This window comes from Sinocyclocheilus anshuiensis, unplaced genomic scaffold (genome assembly GCF_001515605.1).
Source record: "Sinocyclocheilus anshuiensis isolate Anshui unplaced genomic scaffold, SAMN03320099.WGS_v1.1 scaffold1626, whole genome shotgun sequence".
Lineage (NCBI taxonomy): Eukaryota > Metazoa > Chordata > Actinopteri > Cypriniformes > Cyprinidae > Sinocyclocheilus > Sinocyclocheilus anshuiensis.
The window spans coordinates 141,979-148,581 of record NW_015547254.1 but is presented as its reverse complement, the minus strand read 5'-3'; the positions used below and the strand labels follow the sequence as shown (position 1 = coordinate 148,581).

The 6,603-nt window shown below is 38.1% G+C and overlaps 1 protein-coding gene across 3 annotated transcripts in view; it reads left to right on the top strand.

Moving 5' to 3' along the window:
* The window catches only part of LOC107701654 (mitogen-activated protein kinase kinase kinase 3-like), a 79,038-nt gene that overhangs the window by 5,851 nt on the left and 66,584 nt on the right, over positions 1-6,603 (top strand). The window contains exon 2 of one of the 3 annotated variants that reach the window (XM_016503698.1): positions 4,283-4,311. The exons of the other annotated variants lie outside the window; for them this stretch is intronic. The gene's annotated coding sequence lies outside the window, so the exon portion shown is untranslated. The remainder of the gene's footprint in view (positions 1-4,282; positions 4,312-6,603) is intronic. 3 annotated transcript variants of the gene reach the window in all.

Here is a 6,603-nt window from a genome sequence, read left to right as displayed (position 1 = left end):
TGGTCATTGTGTTATAACAGAGCTTTATGAGATCGCGATGAACTGAGATGTCAGCTTTTAGTGGTAATAAAGGAAGCGCTGATCACATTCTGCCATGCCAAACCATGCACGCAGCAGCCCATGCTTTCTTTTCTGTTAAAAATAACAGTGGTTTATGAATGTTGATGCTTAGCCTAAATACCAAATATTTTATCGGGAGTCTTTATGCTGGGATGTTGTGGAGCTTAGGAGATGTTACAGAACCATTTCATGTAAATTTCTTAGATGTACTGAAAAAAATCTATATAGATTACTTTTATGCGGGCTTTTGCGGGCGGGAGCAGGACAAAACAAGAATGTCGCGGGCGGGAGTGGGACCAGATAAGATATTTTTCTGCGGGAGCGGGCGGGCGCGGGACAGAATCTTGGGGGAGCGGGACTGGGACTGAAAAATCCGTCCCGCGCAGGTCTCTAATGTCAAGTTTAGGTCAAAACATCCCAGCAGATTGATAGCAAAAATGCAATAGAAATGCAAAATGAGTTGGATGGGATCTAGTGAGTCACTTGACCTTAAACGTCATCATCTTCAGACAGGCTTGCTACACACCCGTGGAGCCAAATTCTCAGGGTCTGTGTTTATATATGCTCTGGTTAGGAGCATCTTGACAGGAAATTGAGTTCGCCCTCCCTAATAATGGGAGGAAAAATTATTAGTCTGTCAGTTTGATCATTAGACCCCTAAAGACTTAAGTATTCAGAAAATTTGATCACTTGCCATCACACACAAGTCTTCTTCATGTCCAATGGAAGATCTGTTCAGAGCACCCAGCAACATTTTGAAGCAAATATGTTGACTTAATTTTACCCTCACTCATATTTTCCGGAATCCCTAAAGGACTATTTTGGGAGAGAGACGTTGAAGTCTGTGATAAATGACCACCTAAGATTAGGATGTTGGAGAAATGTGTTACAAATTTTATCCTGTTGCCTTGGAGAACTTCTTTATTTGTGGCTGTAAGTCAAAGTCTTTTCTGGTCAGCCACAGATCTTCATGATGGATCATTAATTTTGGGCCTGATCTCAGCGTTAGCCGACTAGACACAGAGGAAATCCCAGCAGTCTTATCGCTTGCTTGAGTTGGACACGCACACGCCAAAGAGCCAAGGGCCAGCGGTCAGTGTGATTTGAGTGGCTTCTGCAGGCTCTTTCTCTAAAGCTGTGGAAAGAACAGGGGTTGTGCTTCGCCTCAAGTTCAGTTTTGATAAAGAGTTTCAGGATAAGACATCAAAGTGTCTAAATTTGGGTCAGGGTTTTCCAGTTCAGAACTGGTCTATTATCCATAAAGTGTACATCGAAGATACCATCCACTTGTGCGTTAATTAGAAATAGTTTTCCTGGATCGTGATATCCGTGCATTCGAGGGTTTCTTATCTAATTTCATCCTGTTAAGTAAGCACTTTGGTAGTTCCCCGTTTTAATGAGATGAAAGGAAGCCTTGTAATTAGGTCCTGTGTCTCTTAACAAGATGAAGCGCAGGTGAATTGCCCCTATTAATCTGAATATTTGAGTTGAAGTGTTCTGGAACAGTGTTGTAAATACAACTTAACCACTGATTTCTAGTCGTGTCCATTTTTGGAAGGCCAAACAAAGTATAACCCTCTACATTGCGAGTAAATCACTCGCATATGCGACTAAATCTTCACTCTGGGCGACTAAATGATGTCTAATATTAGCCAATTGCTAATAAATTCTCAGATTTTACCAGTGCGTGAGTTGGAGGCTAAGTATAAATTTAGCTCAGATATATTTTCACTCGCCGAACACTCTGACTGAGCGCATCAGTTTCACTCTCCGTCAAGCGATCTGTGCTGTTTTTCAGTTCATCTCAATGGATGTGAGACGCACCTGTATTTAACATACCGTAAACTCTAGTGTGAAGGCGCACGACTCGCCTTCGCTTTTTCACACACACGCAACGAGAGAGGGAGAGAGAGAATTGACGCACTACCTATGCACGCTACATGAAAACGATATTCTTTGTTGTATTTTGCTGTCAAAATAACGGAGTTCCTTTGGAATTCTTCAGCTTTTAAGAACTACCTCAGTTCGAGCGAACGCACACAACCTGATTAATATTCATGAATCCAGTAGCTCATTAATCCTTGGTGCGTTTTATATTGTTCTTATTAGTAGAATTCGTATCATTATTATCTTATCAGTATTTTTGTTAGTTTTTCCCCAATTTTTTAATTTTTTTTTACAGAATCACTGTATGACCAAAAAAGCGATGTCTGTCGGCCCAACTTACAGTGAACAGTTCTTAAAAGAACCATTTTGTCTTAATCTAAAGAACTTATTTCCACTATAAAGGAAGCTTTTAACAATCCAGTAGAAACACTCTTACAAAATAAATTTTCTTTATTTGGCATTGATGGTTCCATGAACAACCTTTAACATCCATGGAACGTTTTCATTCAACAAAAGGTTCTTTATATAGTAAAAAAAAAGGCTCTTTAGATTAATGAAATATTGTTTATAGTAGGAAAAATGGTTCCTTTAAGAACTGTTCACTGAAAAGTTATTTTGGAAACCAAAATTGGTTCTTCTACGGTTTCACTGTGAAAACCAGTATCGGGGCATTTTAACGAGTACGAGTACAGGAGACCAGTATCGGGCTATCGGTGCATCCCTAGTTAAAGGTTATTCATGGAACCACAGATGCAGATAAAGAACCTTCATTTTTAAAAGTGCATGATATTCTGGTCCTCGCTATGGCTGAGGTCTAATAAAAGTAACAGTGCTCCTCTACTCAACAAGCCACACTATTGGAGCCATTATTATTAATGTCTGTAGCACAAACAGTGATGGATGATTAATTATGTCAAAGCTCAAACCCCTAACCCCAAGTAAATACAATAGTAATAGTGATGTATGCCATCAAACATGACTAATAAAGTTACCTAAGAGAGATCTCTGTGATCACCCTGAATGTTGCGGCTTGTTTTCGTTTACCAGTGTCAGGTGTTACTGGGGCAGTTTAATTTCATCTAACAGCAGTTATTGTTGTGAAACCTTGATGTACTCTGTAACATGTTGAATTGTTATTGACTCTACTTGCGAAAGCATCAATCACCTCCAAAAGCGAGTGATGCATGTCAGATCCCCTTTTTAACCTGTCATGAGTGGGGTTGAAACCTAAAGTGGTCTCACTGCAGGCACAGTGAAGGGTAATCATTGAAATTCCACTGACGTTCAGAGTGAATTTCTGCCGTTGTAATGATTTCAGCTGCCCTAGAGACATCTGCTACCATATATTAACACAAATGAGCAAAAAAACAAAGAAATTGTGTGCATGTGCGCGCGTGTTTGTGAGTGAGTGACGTTCTACAATGATAACAACATATTATTGTGCAGATGGTGCTTGTTTTCTGTGTCTCAAAATGTATTCCTTGTGTGAAAATAATCAGTGATTGCCATAAGACAACAATTCCATCATGATGACTTTTTGTGAGTTGAGCTCGCCGTGTCTAATTTTATTGTTCAGGTCGACCTATATTACATACAGTTGGACATGGATATGATCAGACGAGTGAAATTTTTTTTGGGGGGCGGCATAAAATTAAAATTACTGGTACCATAATGAAGAAAAAAGCCTAATTAAAATAATACAATTCTTTAAAAATAATTTTATTAAGTAGTAGTTTTATTATATATATATTATAGTTTTTTATCATTATTTCTTAGTAAAAAAAAATATATATATATATTGTTTTAACCAAAATGCTTAGTAATATTTGAAATGTTTTGTCTGCTAAAATCAAGGTCAAGTGATGCAACCAACATGCAGAAAAAAACAGGAAATAATATCATCAAATGTGTCCAAAAATGAGTGTGTGTCAAGATCAATGCGTCTTTAAAATAATTTGATCTTTTTTTTTTTAACATGGCAAGTTTAGTTCTGCCTGTAAAATATCTTTATGCATTTAATTTATGAACAAAAAATGTTTAAAAAATATTTTTTATTTTGTAAAATATATTTAAAACAATAAAATATCGATTAAGATGTATTCAAGGTTTAAGGAAAATACAATTGTACTTTTAACTTGATGGCAATATTACCTGACATTTTTTGAGCTATTAATTGTAAACATTTCTTGAACGTTTTTCAAAAACGACAATACGAAACCAACATGAATATAAATAGCACATTTCTAAGAACTTGGCAGGTTTAAATTTAAATTCTTTATTTTGGACATTCTTATTTATTATTGACACGTGTATTTTTGTTTGTCTCTTCCTTTAGCTGCATGACAGATATGGTTCCAGACCAAGGTGTGTACTTTACCAATGAATCTATACTGCAGAATGGATTGTCTGCTAAGGGAGTGTGCTGTTGCAGTTTCCGCGTCAATGTGTTTATATGCGCATGTGTGTGTGTCCTAGGGCTGCACAATAAATCAACAACGCAAAACCACGTTCATATTCGCGCGATTTTTTGCGCAGCTCGTCAGTGAACAACGGCTCTGTGTAGTTAATGCTGCTCAGTGTGAAAGCACGCACGTGATGGAGATTTACCGCTGATTACAGAACCGGCTTTCTGACAAGATGCGCATTAAATATCGCATGCGATTTATCGTGCAGCCCTATTGTGTCACCTCACCCGTGAAAAAAAACCTAATGCAGAAAAGTAGATTATGTGCTCAGGGTGTGAGATTGGCTTGGCATTATACAAGTAAGACTCTCCCAAGAATGAATTGGTTTTAGCAAAGCTGTTGTTGTGTCATTTCCAAGAAAAGCTGCCACCACAATCTGTGAGTCACTGAGTTGCTGACAAATGAGTGTTGTCGGTGAACGCTGACCTGTTGGGTTTACTCATTGCAGGATCTGTGAATCTAACCACACTTGCTGGGGCAACAAATGAAGGAGGAAAACTCCAGCTTTTGTTGTTTAGAGGATGTGTGTGGGTGTTTAGATAGTGTGTAGGTCTGGCACCTGTTGACCTATTTTCAATATGGTTTTAATCATAAAGGTTATATTTTATTTTTGCTAAGGTACTTAATATGAGTCAACATCATTTCATTTGTTGCCCACATGGTTTCATCTCAAAGGCAGGTACATTACATCATTCTTTGGCAAAGAAACTTTGATGTCACATATCCTAGTTTAAATGCAGAACAGCATGCACATCGGCGGCGATAGCCTCGTGGTTAGTGCACCTGTGCAACTGTGCTCGCGGCGACCCGAGATCGAATCCTGTCTAGTGGTCCTTTACCGATCCCGCTCCCCTCTCTCTGTCCCAATAAAGGCATAAAAAGCCCATATATATATACTCCATATATATATATATATATATATATATATATATACCTGTGAGTCATATGAGTATATATATATATAAATATAGCATGCACAACTTTGAGAAGCTCAGGGGCCACAAAGCAGGATCTCTTCAGCCACACTCTTAATTTTCTTATAGTAATTCATAGGGGTGCACTAATATAAAAAAAAAAGTCTTGACCATACAGATAAGGTGATAATTATTTAACCAATATATAATATGATAAATGGATAAATGGTCCATTTTGTCTAAATGAATGAAAAATAAAACCCTAAGAACTAAGATTGTTTTTAATGCTAAAGTAAATTTAGGCATCATAAGATTTAACTACATTATGTTTTTCTAGGCTTGATTGTGTTTTTGGGGTGCAGTCTAACATGTGTTAATGCTTCGTTTTTTCTTCGTTCTTCGTTTTTATTCCACACCGCTCTGTCCCTTCTCTGAGAAACGGGCTGACCATTTCCTTCTTTTATGAAGCCCCTCCCTCAGAAATACGCGATGGGCTCTGATTGGTTAGCTAGCCCAGTGTGTTGTGATTGACTAAACTGCCTCTAGTGCGCGTCTGAACGTCCCGCCCTTTTATGTGCACCTCTAGTTTTCTCTTCCTCTTCTCTAAAGCAGTGCAGCATGGCCTCGCCTCCTTTGCTGCCTTTTCCCGAGGGTGGGGTTTATCTGAGTTTATGATGTCACGAACCCGGGAAGTAGCTCGTTGTAGTCCCTACCAACCGTTTTTGTAGGCATTAAACTGCCAGAATTTTAAAAGGCTATATCTCCGTTTGCATTGAACTTTCAGCTTTGTAACTTTGCAGATATTGTTTATGCTCAAGCAGCAACATTAGACACTAACTAAAGTTAAAAAAAGTGAAATCGCAATGAACCACCCCTTTAATAGATCACCAACGTGATTCTATTCCTAAATTACAATGATTCGTCTGTTTCATTCTTCAACCTTTGACGTGTGCGATCAATGTTGTGATCACTTCTTGGTTCGTCCGTGCAGAGCACGATTACACCAGTGTGATTTGAACATTTAAATTTGCGTTCGCGCTGCCATTGACCTAAAGAGAGCAGCACAGTCTTTTCAGCCACACAGTATCATTATTTCTGTGTTACAAACATTCAAATCACAGAAGTACTGGGATAAAAGTTTATAGTTCAGATATAAACTGTGTGTACGATGTGTATGGTAGCGATTAAAATAGAATAAATCACCTTTTGAAAATAATTTGACGCTTCAAATGAAGATGATCGATTTACATTGTTACGCCAGTAGGTGGCGAAAAGGG